The 18,844-nt window shown below is 32.7% G+C and overlaps 1 long non-coding RNA gene across 1 annotated transcript; it reads left to right on the plus strand.

Moving 5' to 3' along the window:
• Positions 1-868: 868 nt before the first annotated feature.
• LOC140807565 (uncharacterized) lies at positions 869-10,934 on the plus strand. Its single transcript, XR_012112717.1, has 8 exons — positions 869-1,249; positions 1,902-1,955; positions 2,417-3,417; positions 3,507-3,629; positions 3,848-3,917; positions 4,032-4,185; positions 4,251-4,481; positions 10,920-10,934. It is a non-coding gene; the product is annotated as an uncharacterized lncRNA (long non-coding RNA).
• The last annotated feature ends 7,910 nt before the right edge of the window (positions 10,935-18,844 follow it).

An 18,844-nucleotide genomic window follows, 5' to 3' on the forward strand; every position in this document is an offset into this window, starting at 1 on the left:
ATATGTTATAGGCAAAAATTGAAACGGTCTCACGGGTCTTATTTGTGAGACAGACCTCTTATTTGGGTTATCCATGAAAATGTATTACTTTTTATGCTAAAAGTATTAATTTTGTCGTGAATATCTATAGGGTTGACCCGTCTACAAATTAAGATCTGTGAGATAATCTCACATGAGACCTAGTCAATGTTATATTATTATTATTATTATTATTATTATTATTATTATTATTATTATTATTATTATTATTTTCCCATAATGTCGAAGTTTCCTTTTGTCAACAATTTTGTGTTTTCAACATTGCCACCTGCACTGCTGTGCAATTGAGTGAGGGAATGGGCACCCATTATTATAATTACTATATATATTTCTTTAAATTAAAATTTATATTTTAATCCTTGTGTACTTTTATATTAAAGTTTGAGTAGGTCTGTTGTGAGATGATTTTACGAATCTTTATCTGTGAGACATGTCAATCCTACCGATATTCACAATAAAAAGTAATATTATTAGCATAAAAAGTAATACTTTTCATGGATGACCTAAAATAAGAGATCCGTCTCACAAAATACGATTTGTGAGACCGTTTCACACAAGTTTTTACATTAAAGTTTTATGGAATATAAAAGTTAGTTATCTGGATTATAGTGTGACTAATTTCCGAAAAATAGTATCTGCAAATACCATGTCATAAAAAAAAATACTCAACTATATATATAGTTGAAAATAGGAAGGAAAAGTTTTTATTTATTTCTGTCTAATCTAAATAAATTGATAATAAAATATTTTTTATCACTTAGTGAAATGACAAAAACACCCTTACATTGATAAGTATAAAACCCATAAGCCTCACACAAAACACAATGTTCATGCAATGGGAAACTCATTCACATGTTTCTCTCAACCACCTCAGAGAACACCCAAACCTCCATCATCATCCTTCGATCTTCTTCCGCCATGGATGTCACCTTCTTCCTTCAAAAGTTCGAGGAAAAAGGAGCCATCCCCTCCGTCTTCCTCGACGAAATCCGATCAGATTTTCGACGATTCTTACATCAAACAACAAGCCCAAATTGCGTCCATGCTTTACAAGCATCACCTGCAGAACAACAGCGATATTCTTGACCATTTAAACCGCTCTGCGTCCACAAAAAACCCACCATCTTCCAAGAAACAGAAGAATTTGTCCATGAGATCGCGTTCGGTTTCGAGTTCGATTCATCAGCAATCCTCACCACTGTTTATTCAGGTTTATCCTTGAAATAATTTCTTTAATAATTGTATTTTGTCATCATTTTTTTTTAATTTCTTCTGATTTTGTATACTAATTCAATGAATTAATATCATGTTGCCACTGATTACCATTAATTAATTTCTTTCTTTGAAAAATACAACGTATAAATTAAATATGGTGGTGGATTCATTAACGTGGAAGGCAACGTGTACCAAATAATTAGACTCAGAATTTGAATGAAATTTAATATGTTGACTTCTGAAAAATTGTCTGTGGTTATCCAAAAGATTTTTACTCGAACATTTTCAACTTTTGTTAGGTACTTATTGAATGTGTCCACATTATTTAACAAAAGCTATTTCATTTTTAATTAATTTGATTCTGTTGAAATAATATATTTTAATATGGAAAAGTAATAAGTTGAATATTTGAATGTTGAAAATAAGAGTTGTAAAGTTAGAAATTTGTGTGTGATGATGTAGGTAATGATGTATTTTATTTTTGGATTATGTGTAATGAAACTCTATAAATAGATCTCTCATTTGTGAAGAAAATCATAATTGAGTAGAGAGAAAAATATTATAAAGTGTGTAGTTTGGTAAATTTTGAGAGTTTGAGATTTTTACTTTTTACCATAAATTTTTACTTTTTCACAACACGTTATCAGCACGAAGCTCTAAAAGTCCTACATACTATTCCAAGCTCCAAACAGAAGAAAAAGGTAACAAAAGTAATAATATTTATTTTACTGTTATTTATTTATTGTGTATTTATTTAATATACAATATAATGTTATTATTAGAAATAATAAAAATAAATTTTTCATAAAACTTGTTATAAATCCTGGGAGGATGTTAAGACGACATCCCACACTCCCGGTAAGGGATACGACAAGTATAAAAGCCTATACGGTTTTTAAACAAAAAGTAATAATATTTATTTTACTGTTATTTATTTATTGTGTATTTATTTAATATACAATATAATGTTATTATTAGAAATAATAAAAATAAATTTTTCATAAACTTGTTATAAATCCTGGGAGGATGTTAAGACGACATCCCACACTCCCGGTAAGGGATACGACAAGTATAAAAGCCTATAAGGTTTTTAAACAAAATAAATTGCTACATTTTAAACAACAAAATCATGGAAAATAATTAGAAGCCTTTACCATGGCAGATGTTGTAATGGAATCAACGAATCTGGAATTGCTACATTTTCTTCGAGTTCGACATTCCCTTTCCTACCGGCGTTTGATTTGGGGATTAGGGTTCTTGAACAGGTGGGGGAGTAATTTTCAGAAGAAATACTCGACTTACTGCCTTCATAAAGAAATCGGCATGTGAGTAGCACGTGATGCGAGTCAACGTTAATCTTAACGTCGGGGCAACGGCAGGGACCAATTCGGGCGTATTTTAAAAACATTAAGGATTAATTAATCAGTCAACAATCATGAAGGACTGAAATGGGAAAAGCGGGTAACGAAAAGGACGAAAATGGGCATTACCCCGGATTTTAATGGAAGCTTGAAGCAAATTTGCTTCATAGATTCTACCTGAGATCAGTAAACTGGCAGTACTTCATTATTCTCTCTCTCAAAATGGTTTTCTTTCTTTTGAAACCCTGAAAATGTTTTAGCAATTTGGGATAACGATTGCAATATAATATTTTAACTATTTTGTTTTCATTATCGAGCATTGTATTTTTTCTTTGCAGGTGGCTTTAGAAGATCAAATTCAAAAAGCATAAGATAGTGCACCTATGCACTTCTGTCCTTTATTTTCTCCCCTGTGCCCTTTGATCTTGTCTTTGGTGACTTGTTATTTTCAAATTTTGTTCGCCACGAAGAAACTTTGCACAGTTTTGAAAACTGTTTGTTGACGATAAAAGAAAGATGAAAAATCAAATCTCTACCTGCCTTGTCAATATTGGTGGTTCTATGAGAATTTTTTAAAATAGATATATATGATTCTTAATTCTACTGAAAACATCAATCTCCTATTATGTAACATACAGTAGGACCTAGAGCTGAGACTCGTGGTATTCTAAATCTCAATATCCAGTATTGGACCAGTCGTGGTTGGGCTTTGGTGGATGTTAACTATGGTGGAAGTACTGGTATTTTGTTTGAACCTTATCTTCCTCACGTCTCAATTTTTTGTAGCTGTGCCAAGTTTTTGGTAAGATAAAAATAATCAAACTTATGTCCGAATAATGTGGGAAACTGCAGATTTTCTTTTTGTGGCAATAATATGGTTTGGTTTCACAGGTTGATTGTGGAAAAGTTGATGGCAACCGACTATGTATTACTGGGGGTTCTGCTGGTGGATACACGACCCTGGCGGCACTTGCATTCAGAGAAACATCCAAAGCTGGAGCATCCTTGTATGGTGTGAGTGCTACAATTTGGTTGAAGATAGCATCATATATATTTTCCTCTCACCAGACTTTAATTTGTTGCGCATTTTGTATAATGCAATCAAACTTGGCAAGGATTCGAGATTCCTGAATGACATTTTCTTGGATCCTATTTTGGAGATTAGTCTATTTTTTAAACATGTCGGGTATTTGGATCAAAGTTTTTGCAACTCTATGCTTCTTAAGAAACAGGTTGCTGATTTAGATTCTTTGCGAGCCGACACTCACAAATTTGAATCTCGCTACCTCGACAATCTTGTAGGTAATAACTGAATATTAATATGGTGTTTTCGAAATTTCTGTCATCTTCTTTTTTAGTTTTTTTTATCATGAATTTTTACTAATTCTCCTCCGGATACTACTTGAATTATTCCAGGAAGTGAAGAGGAATTCTTTAAAAGATCCCCAATCGTCTGATTTCACAGGTCGTCCCTCCGAATCAAGCTCGAAAAATCTATCAAGCATGGAAGGAGAAAGGGTTGCCAGTGGCACTCGTGGAATACGAAGGAAAGCAACATGGTTTTCGCAAGGTACGTTGTTTGTAGATTGTATTTCGATGGAAGGACATTGATGATGAATAATTGTAAATTTGCAGGCCGAAAATATAAAGTTCACTCTGGAACAGCAGATGCTGTTCTTTGCCCGTTTGGTCGGACGACCGATGAAATCACTCCAATTAAAATCGATAATATTGACTGAGGATATCGTGTAGTGTTCCAGATTATCTAATTCAAATATGCGAATTATCATTTGTATTTTGTTTTATATTGCAGTGTCTGTATATTTTACTTTATGAAAAAATTTGTTTTCGTTTTTTTCTAGTTGAGTATTATAAAGTGGATTGTGTTGTGAAAAAGTAAAAATTTACGGTAAAAAGTAAAAATCTCAAACTCTCAAAATTATCAAACTACACACTTTATAATATTTTTCTCTCAACTCAATTGTTATTTCATTCACAAATGAGTGCTCTATTTATAGAGTTTCATATACAAATATTCCAAAATAAATTACCTCATTACATACATCATCACACACTAATTTTCAATATTCAACACCTAATTTTACCTAATTTTCAACATTCAACATTCAACATACATATTTTAATATTATATTTTCAACACTCCCCCTTGTGATGATGATCATAATGATTGTCTTCATTACGTGTTTTTATACTGCCTCGTTAAAAACCTTACTTGGAAAAACCCATTGGGATAAAAACCATAGTAAGGGAAAAAGAGTGCAGTCACGTAAACTCCCCCTGATGTTGACATGAACAGTTCTTCACAAATTTCGTAGATTGCGCATCCCAATATTATATATGTGCTTTCTGAATATTGACGTAGGAAGTGCCTTTGTGAAGAGATCTAATGAGTTTTCACTTGATCGAATGTGACGAACATCAATACATTTATTCTTCTCAAGCTACTTGGTGAATGCGAAGAACTTAGTAGGAATATGTTTAGTTCTGTCGCTTTTTATGTATCCTTCTTTCATTTGAGCAACACATGCAGCATTATCTTCATATAGTATCACAGGTTTCTCGTCGAATGATAATCCACATGAGATTTGGATATGTTGGGTCATTGATTTTAACCACACACATTCACGGCTTGCTTCATGTAGTGCAATAATCTCGGCATGATTTGATGAAGTTGTTACTAGTGTTTGTTTCTGTGAACGCCAAGAAATTGCAGTGCCTCCACGAGTAAATACATATCCAGTTTGGGAACGTGCCTTATGTGGATCAGATAAGTATCCAGCATCAGCATAACCAATTATACTTGGATTAGCATCTTTTGAATACAAAAGTCCCAAGTCTGTCGTTCCTCGTAGATAACGGAATATATGTTTAATTCCATTCCAGTGTCTCTTTGTTGGATATGTGCTAAATCTTGCCAACAGATTCGCGGCAAAAGATATATCAGGCCTTGTACAATTTGTAAGGTACATAAGGGCACCGATGGCACTTAGATATGGTACTTCTGGACCAAGAATATCTTCATCATCTTCACATGGACGGAATTGATCCTTTTCTATGTTTAATGATCTAACAACCATTGGAATACTTAAAGGATTTGATTTATCCATATTAAAACGTTTAAGGATCTTTTCTGTATAATTTGTCTGGTGAACAAACATTCCACATTCTTTTTGTTCAATTTGCAAACCCAGACAATACTTGGTTTTTCCAAGATCCTTCATTTCAAATTCTTCCTTCAAGTATGACACAACTTCTTGAATTTCCTTACTCGTTCCAATGATGTTTAAATCGTCAACATATACAGCAATAATTACGCATCCGGATGTTGTTTTCTTAATGAAAACACAAGGGCATATTGAATTATTTACATATCCCTTCTTCATCAAGTGATCACTTAGCCGATTATACCACATTCGGCCGGATTGCTTTAACCCATATAATGATCTTTGTAATTTCACAGAATAACATTCTCTGGGTTTTGAACTTTGTGCTTCAGGCATCTTAAATCCTTCAGGGATTTTCATATATATATTACTATCAAGTGATCCATATAAGTAAGCTGTAACAACATCCATAAGATGCATTTCTAAATTTTCAGATACCGCCAAGCTAATCAAATACCGAAACGTAATTGCATCCATCACAGGAGAATACGTTTCTTCATAATCAATTCCAGGCCTTTGAGAAAAACCTTGTGCAACAAGTCGAGCTTTATATCTTACTATTTCATTTTTCTCATTTCGCTTTCGAATAAAAACCCATTTGTATCCAACAGGTTTTACAACTTCAGGTGTAAGGACTATAGGTCCAAAAACATTACGTTTATTTAGCGAATCCAATTCAACCTGGATGGCATCTTTCCATTTTATCCAATCCTGCCGATTTTTACATTCACCAAAAGATTTTGGTTCATGATCTTCGTTATCATTTATGATGTCGATTGCCACATTATAAGAAAATATATCATCAATTTCTTCTATATCTTTTCGGTTCCATATTTTTCCAGTATTAATGTAATTGATAGAGATTTCATGATTCTCGTCAGTTTGTGGTTCTGACAGAACATTTTCATCATCATGTGTTTCTTCAAGAACACCATTCTCTATTTTGTGATCATCATGTGTTTCTTCAGAAACATCATTCTTTATTTTGTGATCATCGTGTTTCTCTATGAATTTTCTTTTACGAGGATTTTTATCCTTGGAACCGACTGGCCTTCCACGCTTCAGGCGTTTAATGACATCATGAGTATCTTCCATTTGTTTCTTTGGAATTTCAATTCGAGCAGGGGCATTTGCAGCATGTATATATGATTTAGTTACCCCTTTTGTGTCTGCAAATGCATCTGGTATTTGATTTGCTATTCTTTGCAAGTGCACAATCTGCTGTACATCCTTTTCACATTGTTTTGTTCTTGGATCCATATGTAACAATGATGATACATACCACGTAATTTCCTTTTCGGTATGTTTCTGTTCTCCCCCTAACATTGGGAAGATTTCCTCATTAAAATGACAATCAGCAAAACGTGCTGTGAACACGTCTCCTGTCTGAGGTTCAAGATATCGAATGATTGATGGACTATCATAACCGATATAAATTCCAACCTTTCTTTGAGGTCCCATTTTCTTTCGTTGCGGTGGTGCAATAGGCACATACACCATACATCCAAAAATTCTCAGATGAGAAATGTCTGGTTCTTTACCAAATGCAAGCTGTATTGGGGAGTATTTATGATATGCACTTGGTCTGATGCGAATTAATGCAGCGGCATGTAAAATTTCATGTCCCCATATAGAAATAGGGAGTTTTGTTTTCATAATCATTGGTCTAGCAATCATTTGCAGACGTTTAATCAATGATTCAGCCAATCCATTCTGTGTATGTACATGAGCAACAGGATGCTCAACAATGATTCCCATAGACATACAATAATCATTGAAAGTCTGGGAAGTAAATTCACCAGCATTATCAAGTCTAATTTTCTTGATTGTATAATCGGGAAATTGATTTCTCAATTTTATTATTTGAGCAAGTAATCTTGCAAATGCAACATTTCGAGTTGATAATAAACATACATGTGACCATCTGCTGGAGGCATCAATCAATACCATAAAGTATCTGAATGGTCCACATGGTGGATGGATTGGTCCACAAATATCACCCTGAATACGTTCAAGAAACATTGGTGATTCAGTTTGGATTTTGCCTGGTGATGGTCTTATAATAAGTTTTCCGAGAGAACAAGCTTTACATTGAAACTTATTATTCTGAAAGATCTTCTGGTCTTTCAACGGATGACCATGTGTATTTTCTATAATTCTTCGCATCATTGTTGAACCAGGATGTCCCAATCGATCATGCCAATTGGTTAATATCGAAGAATTATCAACTACCATGTTTGATTCAATGGGACTTATATGTGTATAATGCAATCCAGTAGGGAGCATTGGTAATTTTTCAATCACATATTTCTTTCCTGATTTATATGTGATAAGACACATATATTTCTCATTCCCTTCATTCATTGTTTGAGTATCATACCCATGGGAATATATATCATTAAAACTCAACAAATTTCTTTTCGATTGTGGTGAATATAAAGCATCATTGATCAAAAATTTTGTACCATTAGGTAACAAAAATTGTGCTTTACCACATCCTTTAATCAAGTCTACAGGACCTGATATTGTATTCACCGTTGTTTTTGTTGGTTTTAGTTCCAAGAAATATCTTTTATCTCGGAGTATAGTGTGCGTTGTACCACTATCGGGTATGCAAACTTCAGTTTTGCTCATTGCATTTTCCATATTTGAACTTCAAAAAAAAAAATATGCAATGAAATAAATTACTGGCAATATATATTTAAATATAACACATATCATAATTATACAATAAAACATTATTCTATGAATACATGAAAACAAATTATTGTACATTTATATTCTACCACTATATTGTTCATTTTCAGAAAAATCATTTAGAAAATCTGCAGCATCAAAATTGTTCATTTCTATCCCACCAACATCATTTCCAGAGAAATCATTCATAAAATCACCAGCATCAAGATGAGTTGAATCACTCAAACGGTCACTGCGTTCAGTGAAGTTGGTCTCCTTTTCTTTCCCCTTTAATGATTCTTTATAAAGTTTACAAAGGTGCTCAGGGGCTCGACAAACTTTGGACCAATGTCCTGGAGTACCACATCTGTAACAAGAACTTTCATATCTTTTTGAGTGATCCTCATTAACACTTGTATTCTCATGATGCCTTTTCTGTGGATGGTTTGGGCGCTCTTTTGAGATGAGTTATAAAAATAACTATCTCTATTATTTTCAAAACCACGGCCTCGACCACGACCACGGCCAAATCCACGTCCACGTCCACGTCCACGACCTCGACCTCGACCTCGACCAAAATCTTGTCTTTGAATTTGATTTTGGTTCCGAGGTTTAAATTCATTTTTATTTACAGCATTTACTTCGGGAAATGCTGTTGATCCAGTGGGTCAGGACTGATGATTTCTCACTAGAAGCTCGTTGTTCTTTTCCGCCACAAGAAGACAGGCGATGAGTTCAGAATATCTGGCAAATCCACGTACTCTATATTGTTGCTGTAGAGTAATATTTGATGCATGAAATGTGGAAAATGTTTTTTCAAGCATCTCAGATTCAGTAATCTCATGGCCACAAAATTTCAATTGCGAGATTATTCTATACATCGCCGAATTGTAATCACTGACTTTTTTAAAGTCTTGGAATCTTAATGTATTCCATTCATCCCGGGCGGTCGGAAGTATAACTTCTCTTATATGTTCAAATCTTTCTTTTAATCCCTTCCACAAAGCCATGAGATTTTTTTCAGTCAGATATTCACATTTCAATCCATCGTCGAGATGTCGACGTAAAAATATTATGGCTCTTGCCTTTTCTTGTGACGTGCATATGTCATTTTCTTTAATGGTCTCGCTTAGACCCAATGACTCGAGATGCATTTCTACATCTAGAGTCCATGGCATATAATTTTTCCCAGTAATGTCAAGAGCGATGAATTCGAGCTTTGTCAAGTTTGCCATGGTGGTACTAAAAATCACGATGCATTTTATTAGTTAATGAATATTGCAATACAAAGTAATGGATAAACAACAAGTACAAGTATTCGTAAAAATAAAGAAAACACACGAGGAGGATATTCTCCGATAAATACAAGACTCGTGAGTATGATAACTAAAATAATTAAAAATAATCTTGCGAAAGCCATCTTCTTTTTTCTCCGAAAATTTGATGAAGAATAATTTTTAGAGAAGAAGAGAAAGTTGGGGTGATTGAATGAGTTTGAGAGATCATATTTATAGGGCAAAAACTAGCCGTTTTGTTACCGTTTATGACCGTTGGTGAATAAAAGAATAAATGTATGTATTTGTATAATTTTATGGTAATAATATGGTATATATAATATTAGACATGTTTAAATAATTATATATATCATATCATAATATTATAACGACTGTCATAATTTATTTTGTTTAAAAACCTTATAGGCTTTTATACTTGTCGTATCCCTTGCCGGGAGTGTGGGATGTCGTCTTAACATCCTCCCAGGATTTATAACAAGTTTATGAAAAATTTATTTTTATTATTTCTAATAATAACATTATATTGTATATTAAATAAATACACAATAAACAAATAACAGTAAAATAAATATAATTACTTTTGTTACCTTTTTCTTCTGTTTGGAGCTTGGAAAAATATGTAGGACTTTTAGAGCTTCGTGCTGATAACGTGTTGTGAAAAAGTAAAAATTTACGGTAAAAAGTAAAAATCTCAAACTCTCAAAATTATCAAACTACACACTTTATAATATTTTTCTCTCAACTCAATTGTTATTTCATTCACAAATGAGTGCTCTATTTATAGAGTTTCATATACAAATATTCCAAAATAAATTACCTCATTACATACATCATCACACACTAATTTTCAATATTCAACACCTTAATTTTACCTAATTTTCAACATTCAACATTCAACATACATATTTTAATATTATATTTTCAACAGATTGCAAATGATAGGCCTTTATATTTTGGTGTTCATTTATTTTAATTTTAACTTAGACACTTATCTCCATATTCGATTTCCATATATTAATTTAATTATATTTATCTTGTAAATTGAATTTTATGGAAAAATATGCAAGTTGAATATAATTTTTTTTAATACAATTTAGGGGTGGGTGGGGAAATTTTTAACTTTGACTTAGAACCCAAGCCTCTCCCAGCTGCCAACTTACCTAAAATGTGGTAGGTCCGGAGTTCGTAGATGTCACTTGTTGATATCGGCTCATGTCGAGCCTAACTTCCCCTCCAGGGCTGCGGCCCCAATTTTTAATGACAAAAATTTGTTTGAGACGGTCTCACGGGTCGTATTTTGTGAGACGGATCTCTTATTTGGGTCATCCATAAAAAATTATTAATTTTTATGTTAATAGTATTACTTTTTATTGTGAATATCGGTAGGGTTAATCCGTCTCACAGATAAAGATTCGTGAGATCGTCTCACAAAAGATCTACTCATTTTTAATTCAGATGGAGAATGAAGTGTTTGCTCTTCTAGAGTTGACGAATATCTATCCCGACTTTTGTCTGGATTTAATATATTTATGATGAAATTTTTGGTTAGACGATCTCAGATTCCATTTTGTCAGTATTTACAACAAAAAAAACATATTTTTGACATAAAAAATAATATTATTTTATGAGTGATCCAAACGATGATTCGTCTTACAAAATTAACTCTTAAAATCGTTTTTGTACAAATATATATGGATTGTCAAAGAAGAAAAGTAGACGATACTACAATTCAAGTTTTTGTCTAAATTCGTATCTTCACTTTAAATTTGTCAAATCATTCGTACTAAATATGTCACAATTATGTTTTCCTAAATTAACTTATGTGGGTTAAATTGCTTTTAATTCTATATTATGAAATGATGTCTCATTATCATCTTTATAAAAAAATCTTTCACTAAATGTTGCACAAAAAATATTGTCGAACAAAATCTATGGCATATTAAATATAATTGTAATGTCCGAGATTTTATATCATGTTAATATGAGATTATTGATTATGAATTGATATAATTATAGACGGGCTATTACGAGACCGGATTGGCCAAATCATATGAATTGGATAATTTTTAGACAGAATTATTGGCGCCCGAGCAGTAGAAAATAACCGCCCGAGCGCCAATGTTCAACAGGAGCATGTTTCGGGCAGAAGATGTGGCGCCCGGGCGGTAGTTTGTGACCGCCCGAGCGCCAATGAAGGATAAGTTAAACCTTCGGACAGAAAGCTTCGCGCCCGAGCGGTAAAGATTAACCGCTCGAGCACTGATCAAAATACATGAAAATGTGCCACGTTTCTCTATCATGCAACCTAGGATATATATACATATATACGTTTGTTCCTTCAGTAGAAAGGAAAGAAAGAAAAGTTCCTGTATATGTGTTGAAAATCCTTACGCCTTTTATGAGAAATCCGTCCGTCCGAATTGTAATCTGACTTCAGTACTGTAATCCTATCAATGTAGACTACAACTTGACGTAAGTTTTACTACGTTTTGACATGCTTTGAAATTATGTCATTTTCAGAATTGAATAGGATTCATATATGATGTTCTTGATATGTTAGACATCGTAGAATCGAAGTCAGATTAAGAAACAGATTGATTATGGAATTGTTATGAATTTTCAGGGTATATTGATTTATACCAGACAGATTGGAATTATGACTGGACTATATATCATATTAGATATGGGTTATGGATTGTAACTGTTATCTGTTGATATGGTAGTGACGGGGATACTGAAATTGTTCCGTTATGCCGTGATTTGAATTGAATCCAGATTAATCAGATTCAGTGTTGAATTGAGAATGGAATATTGATATTATGATTCTCGATATGTCGTTTCAGATTTACAGAGACAGTCTTGAGTTCAGAACTGATATTGCTACAGACCGAGAGTACAAAAACGGAAGGTATAAGTCAATGTGATATTGGGAGATCGACTTGAGTCGGTTTAGACTTGAGTTTCCCTAAATCACATACTTTACTTTATTGAATTGATATTTGCATTGATTTGACTTATGTACTTGTTCTCTTGAATTATAGATAGCAGGTATTAGACGAGTAATCTTGTGATAGAAGTGTCTGATAGTGGCGGGATCGCCACGGACACATTGCACGATGTCTCAAGATAGGATATTGACGATAGAGCTACAGTCCATGACGGTTAGGTCAGGACACCGGATGTTTGGTTATATCGAGTAAATAGAATCGGAATTTCTTCTATTACGGAATTCGATATAGGAACACCATATTTGGTTATATCGAGTAAATAGAATCAATGTTCCTTGTATTACGGAATTCGATATAGGAAGACCACATCCGGAAATCGGGATCTCTAGACTAGGATTGAGTCTAGTCTGAATTGTAGAGTTACGAGCATTGTCGACAGTCTGTGATTGATTATGTTTCAGATTTTGATACATATTGCTGTTACCTTTTACAGGCTTTATATTTGTTTATATGATTGCATGTTTCGTTGATTTATACTGGGATTATATTTTCACCGGAATTATCCGGCTGTTGTCTTGTTTGTATGTGTACATGACAACAGGTGGGACATGATCAGAGTCCAGGAGATGAGGAGAGATTGTGATAGAGTGGAGACTTCGGACTTGGATGTATATAGGGTTTTAACACTTGATATTTAGATGTTGAAACTTAGTTGTACTGAATTGTAGACGGTACAGGACTTGTACTTTATTTTATAATGAGTTGTATATTAGTTTGATTTCACTACGTTCCGCATTTTAAAAAGAAAAAAAAAATTTAGACCCTGTTTTATAATTGATTAATTAGTCCCAATGATGATTAAGAACTTAATTAGCGTCCGGGTCCCCACAATAATTTACTCCATAAAGTGTACGCTATCGAACTATTAATTAATTATGCTGTAATTAAAAATACATATACAAATAAATGCAATTAATGACTTGAAGTTTGAAAAAAAAAAGGATCTCTTTAATATTTTTATTTTATGATGTAATTTTTAAGATAGTCCACTGACTGATACAACAATAATAATAACAAAGCCAAATAAGTTGTGTTAAGAAAACAGGAGCGGAAGTAAGTATCAAGAAAACAATTAGAGTCGTAGAGTGTGAATTCTACTAGACATTAGTGAGTTGCTTGTAAGATTGTCCAACACATAAAGATATTATATTTGAATCTAACTCTACTTCAAATGTTAGTTGAATCAGAGATGATTATCCAAGCTCAAATACAACTTCCAAGAACTCAATCCAATCGTCGTGAGACATTTAATCTATATTATTATTATATTAAAGTTGAGCACATGATAGTAACTACCTTGGAGGACACCAATTTTTTCTTCCAATTTTACCCTTATATGATACTAATATTACACTTTTATTTTTGTTATTTTGTTTTTGTTTTTAATTTCAACACACTTTTATTTTTTACTTTTTTATTTCAACAATTCAAATATCAATTTAGTCATTCCATAAATTGTCAAATTACATTTTAGTCCATCAATAATAATAAAAAAAATTTTACACACACGCATCGCGTGTGCATAGCAACTAGTATAAATGATGTGGTTGGTTATGTGTGTGTGTGTGTGTGTGTGTGTGTGTGAACAAAGTAATATAGCAAAACCAGAATTTCCAATTGATTTGTATGTTCATGATTTTATTATTTTACACAGCCGAAAAGTAACGAATTCTTATAAACATTTGAAAATAAATAAATAAACAAGCGATGAACCAGAAGCACATTTTTATGTAAAAATGAAGATATGTATGTATATTATTTGTATTTGATTTCATTTACGAGAGAAGCCAAAGATGTGTCACATAGTTATCGAATTATTATGCAACCCTCGATGAACCAATGGTTGTAGATTCGATCGTGATATATGAGATGAAGGGACCGTACTGTACGTTAATCATAATCGACTGGTTCTTGCATGCACTATCAGTGATACCTAGGGAATCATGGGGCGATGCTACTAGACACTCTTACCATGATTCGATTAGTTTATTCATAAATATGATTTCGGGCATTCTCATGATCAATATTTGATATATAGAATGTGGCAAATTAGGATAAGCTCAAATAAATGATTATATCCTGAATCACAAAGAGTCTATATGTATCTCTGAACCATTGAGGGTCACACAAGCACTGGTCTACTTGTTCCTATTGAGATAATAAATTCAATGAGTTGAATTTATAAGAAATAAGTTTGATATGATCAATCGATAAGCTTATAAATAAAGTTTATAAAAGCTTATACAAATTTTGAGAGCATGACTGCTAATATAGTCAAAGGGAGTACACATATCTTATTTGTACATTGGTGATCTCGAAATTAAAGTGTGCATCATAATAACAATAAGTTGAAATTGTCACATCGATGATGTTGGATCGTCGATCGGGATTATGATGAGATTAATGTAATGAGATCATGGATTATGAGCTTGTAAGAGTATAAAAACATCATGCTAATTTGTTAAAGTTCAAATGGGCTTTAATAATTAAATTATATTTTAATGAATTAAAATATAGCCCATTAAGTTTTTATTAAATATGGTATTGATTTATGTAATATTAAAATATTCATGATGCTATATTTTAAAACTTGCACACAAAGAAAATAATATTGGATGATTAGTTGTGTACCATTTTCGAGTGTCACCATGTTTGGATAATAATTAAGAATCTTTAATTAACTTAATTAATTAGATTAATTAAGTAAAAAAGATTAGTACTAAAATAAGGATATTATTATTCTTAATTGGACAAGCATCATCCGAAAGCTTTTGGGCATGGATTTTAGATCTATAGTTTACTTAATTAGTTAGATTAATTAACTAAATGATGTATTAAAGAACTAATTAGAATATTTTTCTACTGATTAATATAAATTCATTCGAGACATGCAAAGTTGTTGCAAGAAAGAATTTCGGCTTTTCCCAAGTTTCGGTGATGCTCTCAATTTTTCTCTCTTGTTGAAGAAGTTTCGGCAACCTTAATTAAGAGGTAGTGGGTCGATTTCTTCTGTGCTCTATCGTTATGCAAAACATCATCTATACTTTCTAGTGCAAGTTAAAAGAGGAACAAGTAATCCGGTCGTGGACCTGATTTGAAGATTAAAGAAGTAGATCGAAAAACGTTCGTAGAGAATTCATCAAGAGCTATTTCCGCTAACAATAGTTAGATCCGTGTCAATCTTTCACCAAAAGTATAAAATTTAAACTCCCTATGAATGTTTATTTAATTTAAATCATACGATTGTCCTAATATTTTGATTGTCAAAATAAATTTTTTTAAATTTCCACTGCTATTTAGACACGAGAAAAACGATGACCCAACAGCGGTATCAGAGACAGGTTCTCTAGCTATATCGTATGTTTTTTAAATCATATTGAATAATTTATTTCTAACAACACAAGAAAAGTTTTCATAAAATTGATGCAACATAAAAAAATTTATTTTTCCAGAAATCAAGGAAAAAAAAGAAAAAAAATCCGATCTGCCCGGAACAACGGAGCGTCCGCGTAGCGGGTGCGCGGCCTGTGCGGACAGCGTGGGAGGCTGCCCGAGAACGTCTCGAGAACTGTGCTGATTATTGGGCTTGAATTATTTGGTCTTAGGGTACGATTTTCTGATTTTTCAAAACTTTGAATTAAATTGATATTTTATGAAAATTATTTTAATTTATCTTTTGAACAATTAATTTTTGAAAAAATAATAATTTTCTTGTAAAATAAATAATTAGAATATGATTTTAATTATTTATGGTAAAAATGAATTTTACAATAAATCAATTATTATTGAATTAATTGTAAATTAAATAAAGATGTTTATTTAATTTATTAAATTTTTTGATAATTGTAGTGGTTAGTAATAAAATATTAGATACATGATTTATTTATTAATTAAATTTGTTTAATAAATTATTGTTAATATTTGACATTAAATGCATGAAGGATGATCGAGAGGCTTGACCAATGTGTTAGGTGTATGTTAAGATATTTTACTATTTTATTCATTTTGTTAATATTTGATATTATTAAAGTGGGCCTGGTTTATGACTCGTTCCCACTCAATGAGATGTATCTCTTATGTACCATGGCTATTTAAATGTAATTATTAGAAATAGTGGGAGATCAAGACTGGAAGATTATGGGCCTGATGCACAAGATGAAGACATGTAAAATATTGGAAGCACTTGTAAAAGTTGCATTTTCATCCCTGCATTCATCTAGGTTTTGGACCTGGATCCATGTCTGGCTCACATGGATCTAATACTGTTGGTGATCGATCATCTTTATTTATTGTTGAATGTCATATTATGATATGTGTGATATATAGTAGTATGCATGTATGTATATGATTAAATAATATAGTTCCATGAATCCGACAAACATACAAACTCGTGGCACACGATTTTAAATTAAAATGATGAGACAATTTTAAGATTAAAATCCCTCATTTTGAATAATATTCAAATTTTATATCAAACCACAAAAGTAAAAATTAAAAGAGTTTAATTTATTCTTGTCTTCCATCAACCATGGTTGCATGTTGATCGCTATCTGCGGAAAGTGTTTGGCTCATATTATTGGGGAGGCCTGTACGCCGAAAAACTGGACTTCCACCAGACATATGATGTGAATTGAGTGGAGCTCCCATGACTTTAGCTCATATTATTTGGAGAACTTATGACGACCGTCCATTACAATTCAATATTGATGGGTTGGTTTGACACATGAAAATAAAAGACGTCATATTATTGGGTCCTTATTAAATATGAGGCGAAACACGCAGAGGTTGCATATGGATGCAATTGGATTCTACCTTTTAGAAATTATAATTGGCTGATATTATTCGGGATTATAATTGTCTAATTGGACTCTACGTGCCCACTAAGGAGATACAATTTCTCTTTTTCATCAGAGGGTGATGGAAATATCAAAATAGTGAGAGAGAAATTTATAAAATAAAAATCCATATCTTATATCTTAAAATTATTTTAAAATAATCAGCAAGCATTATTCTGTTTCCATATCAGTATATTTTCGATTTCGTCATGTAATCCAATTTTGTTATTAACAAGCTAATTGAATCTAATTTTCAAAATTGTTTCGGAAAATTATTCTGAATTCGGAGAAAATAGCATACACACTAATGTCAGTCCTACTTAACTGACAAAGCATGCAAGATGGTAGAACCATAGTATGCAAGCTAAAGTGTAACATACTCGCTTTTATGTCAAATGAACTGTAGAGACAGTTTGAGAAAATGATGAATGATGCTGACATTCGAATGCACGTGCAAGAGTTGCATGATGCATGAAACTCATAAAATGATGCACATCACTTTTAAGGAGCTCATGACTACACGCATGCAAGATGTGGTTTGGCCCATGAGCGTGATATACATATGATTGGGCTTATTGAGAATGTGGCGGGCCTGGAATATGTGATTCCTAACGAGTTACCTGATGACATGAAATTGTTGTCTTTCTCTTCCTCATTTGACGGGGTTATGGTGAACTTCAATTTGAATAAGATACATGATAGCCTTGAAGAGCTAGTCAATACGCTTATGACTTATGAGATCACCATAAAACAGGAAAATGTTGTTTTTCTAATGGGCCTCTCGTCAAGACGAAAAATGGCCCACAAGGTAAGGGAAAGAAATGTTTTGTCTCTCAAAAGAAAAACAAACCCGTTAAGAAGCAAACTCTGAAGGACACTTAAAGGGCCTACAAAGCCCGATAAGTCAGAACATATTTATTTAACTGGAAGAAGCCCAGACATAAGAAATTTCAATGTCGATGGCAGACATCTCTCCTTCAAGAGCTTTAGCACCTTTCATTTGTACCAGGACTGCCTTCATCCTCTTTCGCCATATTGAGAAGTTAGTCTTCCCATCGAACTATTCGACCTCCACTCTGGAGACTCTCATTTCTGATATAATCAATTTCATCGAACAACCCGACTCTTATACCAGTTTGATATGAATTATTCCCAGTTACCACTTCTCGTAATTGATCAAGAACTCAACACTAGATTTACATGCACTCAACACGTCATTCAATTGATATT

This window comes from Primulina eburnea, chromosome 12 (genome assembly GCF_022965805.1).
Source record: "Primulina eburnea isolate SZY01 chromosome 12, ASM2296580v1, whole genome shotgun sequence".
In the NCBI taxonomy this organism is placed as follows: domain Eukaryota; kingdom Viridiplantae; phylum Streptophyta; class Magnoliopsida; order Lamiales; family Gesneriaceae; genus Primulina; species Primulina eburnea.